Raw genomic sequence first — 15,981 nt, 5'->3', positions numbered from 1 at the left:
ACTGTATCTGATACAAATGTTTTGTAATCTCTGGAGTTTGTCAAGCAGCTCTTCATTGAGGTACATAAATGCAGTATCGCCGTAATCAAATAAGGAAAGTGATAGCGAACAGAAAAGGGTTATTTTAGTTTGAGAGAAAGGAAATTTTGCATACGCCTCATACGGGGTCCCTTTGTTTGACATAATTATTGAAAGTCATAATGTAATGATTGTCATATTATCATTAGTCATAATTACGAAACCGTTACCTTTTCAGGATTTTCCTCGGGTTATCCTATAGATACATAGAGAGGTTAGGTTAGGTTTGTTTTATGGCAATCCTGAAAAGTTACGCGTTTCTGAGAAAAACCAAATTATGACTAATGATAATATGACTTTCAATAATTATGTCAAACAATAGAGACCCGCCTCATACGCCTTTTGTGAGTGGTGGGACGCAAAAAGTTTATTACTGATGCCAGAAACATGAGCTGACCAGGACAAGGTCAAGGACAAGGTTATGTGGACAACCATGTCTTGAAGTTAATTTTGGGTGCAAAAAATATCAATAAGAATTACATGATACCTACCTACTGTCGTCATTTATATGTTCCATTAAAAATCTTAAATAATTTTATTTGGTTACAATTACAACAATGTCAATAGTACATTACCTTTAAGTGAACTCTTTGAGGTCTACAACGAAATGTTGAAATAGGAATAATAATCACGAAGAACCGCTAGAAATTTAACTACTTTGATCATATGATAAGTTACTGATCAAGCATGGATATCTACTTCAGAACTTCCGAAAGAAAAACATTTTAGTTCTGAATCCCTTGAAATCAAAGTTTTAGTACGTAATTACGTAACATCAAATAGCAAATACAATACTACGCATCCCACAGGTTCGTATTCTAGACGAACGCATTTCTTGCGTGCCAGAAGCCAGAAACCTGGGAGTATTAATGGACCGAAAACGGAAAATCACGTTCTAGAAACCATACGTACCTACCTAATTGTTTTTCCGGCTGAAACTTGTATAGGGTGGGCCAGTGATAAACAGAGTTCTGCGGTAGCAATGTAGCAAAAACACATAAAAACGGTCAAATAGATAACCTCCTTTTTCGAAATCAGTTCAATTTAAAGTCATTAAAAGCAATTACGGGAGCACTCAGTCTCGAACGACAGTTAGTACAAAATAATGTTTAGCGGCCCGCAACTTGGTCGCTCGGCTAAATCTTCATAGTGATACCAGTGCAATAAATAAAGTACCTACCCGACAAAAACAGCTTTTTATTTTCCATTAATATACCAAAATGTTTTATGTTATAATTTAGTTTTCTTATAATAAAGTCATTGTTTCTGTAGTAGAACAAAAAAAAAGATTTCTAATAAAAATGGAAAATTTCCACAGTACATATATCTTGAATGCTGGAAAAGTTTTTTGTCACCAAACAAACGACGGTATACGCGGATACTGTAATTGAAAACTGCTTGTTATCTCGTAAAAAAACACAACTACATAGGCTTCAGAATGCTTGTGTCAGATTCTGCTTTCCGATTTCACTAAGGGCACATGTATTTAAATAGCAGCAAAAATGGAGGCTCTAAGAAAATTACATTTTGCTCCACTCTTGTTCGTGATCATGTAGACCAAACAACCATCTTACCTCTACGAAAGAATAACGTTTTCCCATAAACATAAGGCAAGCCCTCCGCCTCATCTGTTCGAGACACAGGTCGGCCAGTTTCCCTGGCAGCTTCCGGTACGCAGCCACCCGGTGCTGGGATAACCTCCCGCCACTAATTAGAAATGCCAGTTCACTATACATACATATATATATATATATGTGTTCAAAATAACCTAAACATATGCACCTACTCAAGGAACAAACGATCTCCACCTAGCTCATTTATATCTATTTGTACAGTATACCTACTTCTGTGCTTTAGTTTATATATTTATTTATGTATTGTGTTTATCTGCCTTGGTTTTCGTATAAATAAACTACAATTCACACTGCACATTCTGTTGGATTCTGCTTCAGTACTGTTTTTTTATGTTAATGGTTAGGTACACTGAAAATTAGCGTCGTAACACTACTCAAGTGCTGCGACCCATGCTGAGTGTTATCCTTTTCTGGAACCACCCGCAGCACTGTAGCGTTCAATTTATTTACTTAGATTTATACCTATTTTAATTTAATGTTGTCGTGTGTGTAAGTAAATTCCTTCATACATTCAAAAATACTTAATTCCCCTTCGATCTTAACCTATAAGATTCCGACTAAAATAAACCTGGCACTACGCAGATGTATGTAAAGTATCGACAAGCGACACAGATTTGACACCCACATATTTCTGTCTATTGATCTGCCAATAAGGGGGGTCGTCTTTTTAGCGAGCGTGTTACGCTTCTACTTACTTACGCTAATACTTAAACTATATTTTTACAACACGACTGTTTTTTTACAACACGACATTAGCATAAATATGATCGCACGACCCCATGGTAAGCGGGCACTGTGAACCGCTTGCAACTCCAGGTGCCTTGAATGTTGACTAAAGTGACAAATAGAACTCACCGACTCGCCGCAAACACAGAGCAACCCTTAAAGATCTAGCGACTTTATTTATCATCAGAAACAAGACACTACACATCTACAGAAACTAAGGTAAGTATGTAGTAGATGTACAAAAAAAAACATAGTTAAAAAACGGAAGAGATTATGTTGCGTATATTCTTATAATGAATTTCTATCCCGAATCCCGACATTTCGAGCCCTTTACAGCACTTGTGGTCCTAGTGGGCGTGGTTGGCGGCAACGGTGACGATTATTTGATGAGTAACTATCACGGTAACCGAAGTCAATATTATTAGTTCAGAAAATACCTACTTAAAATCCATATTGATTCATTTTTATATAGAATCAACGACAAATTAACGTGCTAAAAGCTGATTTTAATAATAAGTATTCGGAATTCGGATACTAAGTTGTTCAACGACCAAGTCGTAGCGCTACATTTTTAAGCAAAATAAAGATATTCTATTTTATTCTATTCTATTCTATTCTACGTCAAACGCGTAGCTTGTGATCGGTAGGGAACATTTTTGTATTATGCCTTTAAGAGGTTAATATCAAGTGTTTGCTTTCTATATCTTAAAATAAAATAAAAAACCGGCCAAGTGCGAGTCGGACTCGCGCACGAAGGGTTTCGTACAATTACGCATAAAACGGCAAAAAAATCACGTTTGTTGTATGGAAGCCCCACTTAAATATTTATTTTATTCTGTTTTAGTATTCGTTGTTATAGCGGCAACAGAAATACATCATCTGTGAAAATTTCAACTGTCTAGCTATCACGGTTCATGAGATACAGTCTGGTGATAGACGGACAGACAGACGGACGGTCTTAGTAATAGGGTCCCGTTATTACCCTTTCGGTACGGAATCCTGAAAAAATATGTGCACACTACACAAGGTATGGTAAGGTATATAAATAGACTAGTGAAAGAACTTTCTCACTCGTTAACATTGCTTTTATGCATACTTATATATTTCCCTTGTCTCATCATTACAAGGCTGGTTCCCATTTCCACCAAGCTTATTAAGCATAAAAGGTGAAGCGCCTGACCACAGCTAGACGATGACGTTATAAAAGGGATTTACGAGGCACGGTTCCATTTATCAAAGGATTCTATTTATCGCTAATCCCTGTTAGGGGTGGGAATATTAGATTACCGTTTAATCCAGAAAGTTTCTGGTGTTTTTAGGTACTATTTTTATATTTGAACCTTTTTGAAAGGACAGTTGTGAACAATGTGAACATAAACTACTTAGTTTATCTTCGCAGCCACGAACATTTAATAATATAAAAAAACCGCCCAAGTGCAAATCGGACTCGCCCACCGAGGGTTCCGTACTTTTTAGTATTTGTTGTTATAGCGACAACAGAAATACATCATCTGTGAAAATTTCAACTGTCCAGCTATCACGGTTCATGATATACAGCTTGGTGACAGACAGACGGACAGCGGAGTCTTAGTAATAGGGTCCCGTTTTTACCCTTTGGGTGCGGAACCCTAAAAATATAAAATTCATTTATTTCAGGCAACTGAGTCCATATTTCTTAAATTAATATTAAATAAAATTTGATTAATATTAAATTAATAATTAAAAATTACAATTAAAATAACATTAAAATTAAAATTAAAGTTAAATGTAAGATTAAAATTAAATAACATTTACATGTACATCACAACAAATTAAGTTAGTTTATTTAATTTTAAATTTATTACATTACCTATATATATGTTACTTCTTCAAATAAACAAAATTTTACAAATTAATACAATTAAAATTAAAAATTTCTATTAAAATTAATAAATAGCATTAGATTAAATAAAATTTACAAAGTTATTAAAACTAACATGCAAGGAGGACCAGTGCTTTAGCAGGCCACTGTCCCACCTGTTAGCCACTATGGCCAGGAAGCTGTGACGACTGTCACGCACCCTGCTAAGTATCGCGGCGCAACGCTTGCGTCCGCAAACATATTTGCTCCGAAACTACTGGACCGTTTGAATTGCAATTTGGCACAAATACGAGTACTTACTTTCAAGAATTTTTATGACCAGATTATTAAATTTCAAAATGTATGCCATTTTCGTAATTAACGTCCCAAAAAACCATAAAAACGACACCCATATTGATATTTAGATCTTTCAACCCCATTGCATCCCAACAGGGGAGAAGCTTTTTTCACGTTCGTCACGTTGGATTTTAAACTCGTTGTTGTTTTCGTAATCAGCGACCCGATAAACCATAGAAACAATACCCATGTTGATTTTCAGACTTTGTCACCACATTTCCCCATTTTAGGGGTTGAATTTTCAAAACACCTGAAACACGTGTTTATACATTTATCGCTAGGAATACTCCTGTGAAGTTTGAAATAAAATAGTCTAACTAATCTTGTTTCCCCATACAAACTTTGGACCCCCATTTCACCTCGGTGAAGTTTGAAAAATCCTTTCTTGGTACACTCCTAGACCTTATTAGAAACCTACGTGCCAAATTTGGAATTTGTAGAACCAGCGGTTTGGGATGTGTGTTGGTATGTTAGTCAGTCAATCAGTCAGTTTCTTCTTTTATATATTTAAATGGTACGAAACCCTTCATGCGCGTGTCCGACTCGCACTTGGCCGGTTTTTTATTTTATTTTAAGATATAGAAAGCAAACACTTGATATTAACCTCTTAAAAGCATTATACAAAAATGTTCCCTACCGATCGTGCTACACAAGCTACGCGTTTGGCGTAGCGCTACGACTTGGTCGGTGAACAACTTAGTATCCGAATTTCGAATATTATTAAAATCAGCTTTTAACACGTTAATTTGTCGTTGATTCCATATAAAAATAAATTAATATAAATTCTAAGTAGGTATTTTCTTGACTTGAAGTTTAACCTTTTAAAGGCATAATACAAAAATGTTCCCTAGCGATCGTGCAAGACAAGCTACACGTTTGGCGTAGCGGTACGACTTGGTCGGTGAACAACTTAGTATCCAAATTCCGAATATTATTAAAATCAGCTTTTAGCACGTTAATTTATCGTTGATTCTATATAAAAATAAATTAATATAAATTCTAAGTAGGTATTTTCTTGACTTGATATTAACCTCTTAAAGGCATAATACAAAAATGTTCCCTGGCGATCGTGCAACACAAGCTACGCGTTTGGAGTAGCGCTACGACTTGGTCGGTGAACAACTTAGTATCCGAATTCCGAATATTATTAAAATCAGCTTTTAGCACGTTAATTTATCGTTGATTCTATATAAAAATAAATTAATATAAATTCTAAGTAGGTATTTTCTGAACTAATAATATTGACTTCGGTTACCGTGATAGTTACTCATCAAATAATCGTCACCGTTGCCGCCAACTACGCCCATTAGGACCACAAGTGCTGTAAAGGACTCGAAATGTCGGGATTCGGGGTTGAAATTCATTATAAGAATATACGAAACATAATCTCTTCCGTTTTTATAACTACGCTTTTTTTGTACATCTACTACATACTTAGTTTCTGTAGATGTGTAGTGTTTTGTTTCTAATGAAAAATAAAGTCGTTAGAGCTTTTAAGGGTTGCGCAGGATGCGCTCTGTGTTGGCGGCGTTATTTCCGACAAAAGTGTCCATATACATAGTTAAATTTAAAATAAATAAGGAACTTCATAACGTATTTTCAAAATATAAACACACCAAGTCGAATAAATTAGAGTAACATTTAAGTCCCACCAAAAACATTTCATGTAAAATGTTGCCAAGACGAAACCATAAGGCTCGCACTGTCAAAAAGTCATCAGATATTTTGTAGAACCAAGCTTCTAACTCTACAGGCCCTAACTTCACAAACTCTACACCTTAGTCGAAATATGGGGTTTGGCCGTTTCGCTACTGTCACATGGGCGTAAGGTGAGAAATGTAGGTATTCACTATAAATTATTTAGTATGTAACAAAACGGCCAAGCCACATATTTTAACTAAGGTGTAGTGGCTCACCCTAAAGACCTACTGTCACTACAAAACCATTCAACTCTGGAGGGAAAACCCAGGTTTGAACCATTCCAAAGCGCTTATCAAGGCCTTCAGCAGAAAGGCGTCTTCGAACGCCTTAGCGCTGTCTAGGAACCAACTGCGCAACTTGGTAAGGGTGCTTACCGGGCAATGCGGCCTAAATAAGCACATGCACATTATGGGGAAACGTGACATGGGGCGGTGTAGACTCTGTATGGAGACAGAGGAGACGCCCCTACACATCCTCACAGTGCCCCTGCCTAATGCGTACTCGTGACTTAATACTAGGTGGACATATACTGCGCCCGGAGGAGTTAAAGTCTCTCGAAATCAAAAAGATCCTGCAGCTGTTTGAAGTTGCAGGTTTGGATCGAGAGTTGTAGTAAAAGTGGCGATCACAATAGATCAGGGATGGTCGCAGTGATACATAGGTTTTGGAGCCTTATATAGCCCCTAACACAAGAAGAAGAAGGTGTAGAGATTGTGAAGTTAGGGCCTGTAGAGTTAGAAGCTTGGCTTTACAAAAGATCTGATAACTTTTTGACAGTGCGAACCTTATGGTTTCGTCTTGGCAACATTTTACATCAAAAGTTTTTGGTGGGATTTCACTTCTTTTTGTAAAATCTTCCATTCCCTAATTTAAAGGGTTGGGGGAAATTAACTATTAAAAATCCTGAAATTTCGCATCTGAGGGCATATCAATCTGCTTTTTGCTGATTACGCCCTTTTCCACCCCCTTTTCACCCTTACAGGGTGATTTTGGGGTTGAAAACTATTCTATATCATTCCCCATAACAAAAACTATCTACATACCAAATTTTAACTAAATCGGTACAGCGGTTATTGATTTTCCATACAAAATTCCACCCCCCTTTTCACCCCCTTGGGGGTAATTTTTTTTGTTGTTGTTTGTGTACTAAGACTATCTTACATACCAAATTTCAGCTTCCTAGGACTTCAGGAAGTACCCTAAAGGTTTTGATGAGTGAGTGAGTGAGTGAGTAACGAAATCGAGGTTTTTTAGATATACAATACAATACAATACAATCATTTATTAATAAAATTAAAATTTTACACGTCATAGTAATTTACAATGCTATTCACATACATTAAATTATTAAAATTACAATGCATTATTATAAATTCGGTACACAATTGTTAACCAAATGTTTATTATATATAATATTATAATGTTTTAAATATGCAGGACTCATGTGACATTCTATTCCGCCATGTGACATTCTATTATTTAGAGACTAGGTATTTTTTAAGTTTGAGTACGAAAGAATTGTAGCTATTCGCAGTTTTTATGTCTTCAGAGACTCGGTTATAGATTTTAGGGCCAATTGTGTGCAGACATTTTTTAGATTTAGCCAGCCGTGTGCGGGGTGGACGAAGTTCGTGGCGGCGCCTTAAGTTGTATTTGGGTTCCGCAGCGTTAGACTGGAACTGTTCGTAATTAAACCTTACCTGTTTAGCTACCTCTAGGATATAAAGGCAGGGTAGCGTTAGTATTTTGTTACTAGTGATATAAATAAAATCTAAAGTATAAGAGCTATGCAATTGAAATTTTTTATGCTTAATAAGTCCACTATGTCCACTAATCATATCTCGTGAATTTTGTTTATCAGGTGCAAGCCAAACCCAAGTTATGAGGGTTCCAAAAAACGACGCAGCGCTTCGAGAAAAGGTAGGTAGTGCCCTTGCGCTTCGCTTTGCTCATCTTGGCGGGGGCACTACCTGCCTGGTAATAATCCGGAAAACGGACTCTTCTACCTTATCTGGTTCTGGTGACGTTATCATTAATAGACGGCGCTTGTTGTACATTAGGTGAGGTGATGTAGCTGTACTCGTATGGTTGTTTGCAGTGCAGGTCGTTGGCTTCACAATGCACTGTGCTGAGCCGTCTTAGAACTCGTGCGCCGGTTCTTTGTTATCTGCTAGTGCGTAGGCTGGCTTTAGTCGGTCCACTGAAATGGTTACATGATCTGCTCGTCTGTTAATGACGAATGTTTTATCGAAGAGAAGAACAAATAATATTCATCAAAACTTACAAGTAGGTATTTATAAACCCACATCATCATTTAGCACTTTTCAGGAGCCTTGGCGTCCTCTTGATATAATGATAGTAGGTATAGTTTGGTAAATCGACATACAAAAAATAGTATTAATTCGCGAAAAGGTAAAAACGGGACCCTATTACTAAGACTCCAGTGTCCATCTGTCCATCTGTCCGTCTGACTGTCACCAGGCTGTATCTCATGAACCGTGATAACAACAAATACTAAAAAGTACGGAACCCTCGGCGGGCGAGTCCGACTCGCACTTGGTCAGTTTTTAATAGTGAGATAAATATTACGGTCTAAATATCGTAATATTACTCGTAAATGCTCATATAGTCTAGGTAGTATAATACCAAAGATAGATATAACTTCGTAATAGACGGATAGAGTCTAAGTAAAAAACGTGCCTCGAAAATCACGAAAATTTGATTCTCGATCAGATGGCGCCACTACCTTCGGCCTACTCTCGTATAGAGGGCGTTGACGGTTTCGTTTGTTATTTAACAATTTTAACGCATATCAGTGAAAGAATATGGGTCAAAATCATATAAAAATAATTAATATAATAAATGAAAATAAAAAAAATCATTTATACAATAAAATACATTTTATCCTATTTTTATAAATCTTCATTTTTAGTTTTAAAGTGTGTCGATAGATGGCAGTGTATTTACTGTGGTTACAAAATTTACTATGACAGTACCATTCTATCCTATTATATCCTCTTTGATAATACCTAATGCGTAAGAAATTGTGACGCATTAGGTAGGTAGACCCTACATACTCGTATATGTAAACAAATATTGACATATTAACATTTTAGTACGAAGTCTTTGAAGACTGTGACGGTAAGTATAAAAAATATATATATCTAATCAATGAGGAATATTTTGTAGATTCTTCAATGAGATGTGACAAGATGATAACACGCTTTGTATTATTTATTTACAACTCGCTTTTCAATTTAGAAGTTTGCCTAATCGTTTCTATTAACCCTTTAGAAACCAGGCATTTATGTTTATTTCGTAAACTGACGATTTACGAGTCTATAACGACATCATAATATTATGATGGCACTGAACACCAAAGGGTTAAAATTTATATTCAATATGCATCATAGGTAGTAAGATTTTTATTGAGCCCGAAAAATTTTCTCCTTCATGAACTAAATTGGAGCATTGTTCTGTATCTAATCATAACACGGTAATAATCGTTCTGAACCATCATTCACACTAAAAGAGAGCAAACTTGAACATTAGTTTTGTAGCAGGAGAATAGGTAGGTCGGGCCGACGCGGGTTTTTGTCAGCGCCGGACACGTGCCGCTTCCCACGATCCCTTCTTGATGAACTGGAAAATAGCTATCTAAGGAACTTGAATAAAAACGCTATCTAATGTTTTTTATGCTACGAATCGCACCTTTAAGACTTACAACAAACAACATTTTGATGAAGTAGGGAAAAAGTTGTACCCAGTCAGCTTATTTTAGGGTGGAGGTAAAACTGGGCTCCCCTGCGCCCAGGGACCGGCCCGCTATCCCTTATCGGGGTTTTATAAGGGTATTGCATAAGGCTTAACTCACTATACCCTTTGCCAGGCGAAACCCTTTGTTTTGGTTTTAAAAACCCTTATATAAAGCTACCACATTTGAGTAATCGGTAGCCCAAATACCCTTACAAAACCCTTATCATCCGCTCACCAACACCTTGCATATTGCTTATAAGGGTTAGCCTTATAAAGGGCTTCCCTTTTAGCATATAAGCGTGCTAATTTAAGTCGTCTACCTTGTTCATAAAGCACACATTACTTCGAATCCGAGCGATCGTCGGCGGCGACGGCGGCTTTTCTTTGACTAGGCACGTATTTTCATTCCTTTTCATACACTACCGTAGATATATACTAATCCTGTCTCTTTCACGCAAAGGGAAACCTTTATAAAAAGCGCTTAAAGATAAGGGTAACCCTTATTAAGAGCTAGCCTTATTTTTTGTTAGCTTTTCGGTAAGGGTTAGTCAAAGGTAAGGGTATGAATGGGCTTGCAGTTCAAAAGGGAAAGTCTTGCAATGTGTTAGCCGTGTTTAAGTGTCGCCCATTGAAAGGGTTTTATCGCGGAAAGGGTTGTCCGGTCCCTGTGCGCCTGCGATTCCTCTGTGACGTGATCCTTCCTTTGCCCGACTATGGGATTACCCGGGGGAAAACCACGCACAATAATGTTATTGTACAGTCGCCATCAGATATATCGGAGCGGCCAAGGTGTTCACAATATCTGAACACGCACTCTAACGCCTTGATAGTAGAGGCGTGTTCAGATATTTGTGAGCACTTTGGCCGCTCCGATATATCTGATGGCGACTGTAAATACAACTCTGCCAAAAGCACATTAACGTCTCAAAACTTCAACAAAGGTGCTAACTAATTATTTCCATCAGCTATTCAGGGTTATTGAAGGATATGAAAAAAAACGGAGTGGCTTGGGGGAGGCCTTTGTCCAGCAGTGGACGTCTATCGGCTGACGTGATGATGATGATGATGATGAAAAAAAATGTTAGTCTCACAAAGACTAACATTACTAAACAAGTGTCAGCTTTAATGAACTTCATAGATCTTAATAAAAAAAGACTAATGATGGAGGTTGTTAAGGGCCGACCTTAATCGTATAAGTTCACCGTCAAGAAGCACGAGTAACTTACCTTCATCATCATTGAAACGACCGTTTAATCATTACACAACGAAATTTCAAGAACTCTCGTCTACCCATTTAAAGAAAGTTCCTTTCAGCTCTTTTTTGCGGGTCACTTTGAAATCAAAGGGTTCGGAACACATGCCTTTGATGACTTGTTAGTGGTCGGTTAAGAATACTTTTCTAGGAACTTTTAAGTAGAAAAAAACGAGTTACGAATAGGTACTGGGTATCCATATACATTTTGTAGGATTCGTAGCACGAGTTATTAAAATGTGCTATGATTTCATAAGTTTACAAAGGTGTAAGTCGTAATGTTTGAAATGAAGAGTTTAAGTAGAACAAGTAGAAAACGGATTTTATCGTACTAAACCTCCATTTTAATTAAGGCTCGACGCAGTTTGAACTCGAACAAACATAACCACATACCTATATATAATTTACCTACATTAACGGATTCCCTTCCCGTCCTCCGGTAAAAAATGTGTGGAGGGTTTGATTTCATTTCATGCGCCTGTTTGTTTAACTTTTTGACATACGGCTTGATTGATTTAAATCAAGGGGCGGATGACAAAATCGTCTCTCTTACAGGGGTGACATATTTAGAATATAAGTGGATCCTGACTCGTGGAGTTTTGTAAAATATACTTTGTTATATTATATTTATATTCCTTGTTATATTCCTACCTTAAAAAAAAGACAAAACAGGTACCCGTCGAAAGTGAAAATGAAATTAGAGTTGGTGGCCAATTTAAGGAAATGCCAGCCAACCATATGACTCTAACTGTCAGACCAGAACATATCTTTAAGATAGGTACGCCTCAGACTTAACGACAAAAAGTTTTAAGCAGAGTCAGAACTCAACAAACAGGTGCTTCGGCAGTGCCGGGTCAAAGCAGTAAGTGGCCCCATTGTTAGTTACGGATCAGAAAAAATCCCAAGAACTTTACAATAGACGCCTAAGTTTTCGGGATAACTTGCCTTTTCGATCGTGTTTCTTTCATCGTAGCCGAACACTTAAGAAGTTGCTGATCGATTTAGTTGGTTAACTTCATATTTTTATGGAATAGAGAGAAAAAGAGCATGACAACGTTGTGGAATAGTTCTGTAACTAACATGTTTCGTAAGTGTAACAATTATCCAATTTTCATTTATTTTCAGTTGTATATTGTTGCGCTGCATAATGCATACCACAGCAGTACAATAATTTTAGTATAAAATAGCTAGTGATATAGCCGAGGGAGCTTTAAGAGGAGGAAGAGACCAGTTTTTTTCTTTATGTAATGTGTGGCCTGTAATAGGAGCAAAAAATTAAACTGTAGGCTGTACTCCTCAAACTGACCAACATTTGTTCTGCGACTTTAAAAAATAATGAAGATTTTAAACTTCGTATTTTTCATACAAAATAAATATTATCTTCAATGTACGCCATTATCTTTGTGATTGACATTGCCTGTCACACCTTAAACATAACAAAATTCGCAATACATTGCGTCTTGGAAAAAACTTTAAAGTGTATTAAAAATCAAAACACAAGTTATTTTTCAAAAGTCGCTGAACAAATGTTGGTCGGTATGAGGAGTACAGCCTACAGTTTAATCTTTTGCTCCTATTACAGGCCACACATTGTATAGGTATATATAAGTCGCAGGCATTTGTAAGAATCCGCCGTTTAAAATGCCGAAGGACAATTATAAAAAGTTCGCATTTTATAATAAGGTTTAAATGTAAACAAATAGTAGTAGTGATATGACATGCACTAGAGACGACCTTGGATTTTATAATAAGGTTTAAATGTAAACAAATAGTAGTAGTGATATGACATGCACTAGAGACGACCTTGGATTTTATAATAAGGTTTAAATGTAAACAAATAGTAGTAGTGATATGACATGCACTAGAGACGACCTTGGATTTTATAATAAGGTTTAAATGTAAACAAATAGTAGTAGTGATATGACATGCACTAGAGACGACCTTGGATTTTATTTTATACATAAAATTGTTGTAACGACTGCTATGTAAGCAGACTTTGTCGCCAATGATGAAGATGTTTGACTGTGTTATATAATATCAGATTAACCATTCAATACGTCATTTATTGGACTCGCAAATTTTATGTCGGGCATCTACCTAATTGTTATAAATACATCCATGTTTCGTCGTTTGCCAGGATGAGGCAGATGCTCTTAATAAACCCTAGACAGGTATCAAGTTGATGTTAAGGTAAATACTTAGTCCAATTTGAATATTCATTACAACCTAGGAGTGTTATTATCAGAAACTTTTTATTTTTTAACGAGGTGATCTTTTCTTTACTTCAATTATAATTATTTTGAGAAAACGTAATTTTCGACTATATTGCATTGTACCGGTAAACTTGGGTTTGATAATTTGATTCATGGGGTAATAAGTATATGAAATAATTTTGAAAATAACAAATACCTATCCGATATAAAACCCTAACATAGGCCCTGTACTATTATTATTTGAAAAGTTTGTTCCATCTCTTAATGTCTGAGCCTCAATACCATTGGGTTCCTATTACTATGTGAAACGTACGCAGTCTTTGAAATCTAAAACTATGTTTACGCGACTCCAAAACATTTGTTCTATTTGATGTTGACCGTCCTGGAAGGCACCTAAGCCACATCCATTTTAGTTTAAACATTTAACTCGATATTAAAACGAGGTGAGTTCGAATAAAAGCTCATACCTAAGAAAACGCGACCGATATCCTGTTTAGGGTTCTCGTGAAAAAGCCAGGAATTTACATGATACGTATTGCGTTACATTATTATTCTTTAGACAACTTCGTATCATCTTCTTATAGTTTCCCTTCAACGCCCAGATCTAACAATTGCGTCCGAAAACGTCAACGATTTGTTCGTCAACATTGATTTCGACTGGCAGTGAAGCAGCAATGTCGCGGCACAAAACTACAGCAGGAATGCTGGTACAGTTTGAATAGAAATGGTAACTTAAGCCTATCTACTTATATATATCCGTTCACCTGTGGCTTGTCAAAGATATTTTATTTAATTAGTGACCTTGAACTTCAAAAATTTGAATTTAAAATTGTGCAAAAACTGATGCCTGATTCGGGTCTCGCCCACAGATGAAAGGATATAATATTAGCAATTTTCATTCACTTTTCAAAAGGCATGTATTTAATTAAACAGGTATCTACATTTAAAACATAACATTGTGGAACTTAAAGATGAAGTTCATGAGGTAGGTAAGTATGTCTATACCTATTAGGTGTGTTCAATTTGCTGTGAAACCCTTATCTAAACCAATATTATATTATATACATATGGTGCAAGTATTAAGATGTTTCATTCCACTTACCCGTCATCAACTCCAAATATTGTAAACATTGCCTTTTTTCAGCTTGAATAGCCTCGTGCTGATTTTTTATTATTGTAAATTTATTTATCATGCGAAAAGTAGCTCCCGTACGCCGCTTTTATAAGGTTTTACCATGGTGTCCCCATTTATTCCAAAACACAAGTAACACACAATTATACATTTATACGATTCTGACAAAACACATGCCATGTGATGTGAATGACGTTTAGTGACTGCTAATAACATTGCCATATATGTATATTAGGGTTCCGTACCCAAAGGGTAAAAACGGGACCCTATTACTAAGACTCTGCTGTCTGTCTGTCTGTCTGTCCGTCTGTCACCAGGCTGTATCTCATCAGCCGTGATAGCTAGACAGTTCATATTCTATAACAACAAATACTAAAAACAAAATAAAATAAATATTTAAGTGGGGCTCCCATAACCTGACCTACCTAACCTAACCTGATTTTTTTGCCGTTTTTTGCGTAATGGTACGGAACCCTTCGTGCGCAAGTCCGACTCGCTCTTGGCCGGCTTTTTTTAATTGAATGACAGCTGCAGTTTTTTCTTGGTTTAACTCTACGATAAAAATATTACAAAATATTGCACTTACTTATAGCAAATGTCACAAATCAGACACTTCGGAATCATCGACCCAATCCCCTCAATTTCACTTGATAGCCCTCCAGTCTCCTTTAATTTATAAAATTCAATTTTCACGTCTCAACGCAATGCTTCTTGACATCAAACTCAAGTGTAAAAAATCCATGAGTCAGATTTATAAAGAGCTCTCTAACCCTCTTTTATTCGATGCTAGTCGCCTCTTAAACTGCACGAGGGGTCTCGACTCCTGGCCTATTTTATTAGAAGCTACACAGGACAATTAAAATGAAACCCTATGTTCTTTCACAATGGTTGACATTCCGTTGGAGGTATCGACTTGTTAATTTCAAGACGGAAATTTCGAGGGATGATTTTCACCCGGTCTTATCTCGTTTCACATTTTTTTCGCAAAATCAACTTTATGACATTCTGCTAAAAGTTATAATACAGAGAAGGAAAAAATATGATGAAAGAGTTATAAAGCGATACAAATGTGGCAAGTTCTGAAACGTTCAAAGGCCCTCTGAAGTCTTGCAAGTCGATACTCGGCGAGTTGGACGCTTGACCAAAGTTCAAACATACTTGCTTTGAGAAGAACCGATTTGATTTGATGACAATGTTGCTATATATACAATACTCTAATAAAGTTTATTATCACACCTAATTTAATTAATATTTATTTAAGCGATTCAACCAAATCGGAAAATGGCTGAATA

The 15,981-nt window shown here is 36.5% G+C and overlaps 1 protein-coding gene across 1 annotated transcript in view; it reads left to right on the top strand.

Moving 5' to 3' along the window:
• Positions 1 to 15,981, top strand: part of LOC134748947 (gamma-aminobutyric acid type B receptor subunit 2) — a 320,538-nt gene that overhangs the window by 111,300 nt on the left and 193,257 nt on the right. The gene's annotated exons all lie outside the window — the stretch shown is intronic.

This window comes from Cydia strobilella, chromosome 1 (assembly GCF_947568885.1).
Source record: "Cydia strobilella chromosome 1, ilCydStro3.1, whole genome shotgun sequence".
Classification (NCBI taxonomy): Eukaryota; Metazoa; Arthropoda; class Insecta; order Lepidoptera; family Tortricidae; genus Cydia; species Cydia strobilella.
The sequence above is the reverse complement of the archived record's forward strand: the minus strand, read 5'-3'. Positions and strand labels throughout refer to the sequence as shown.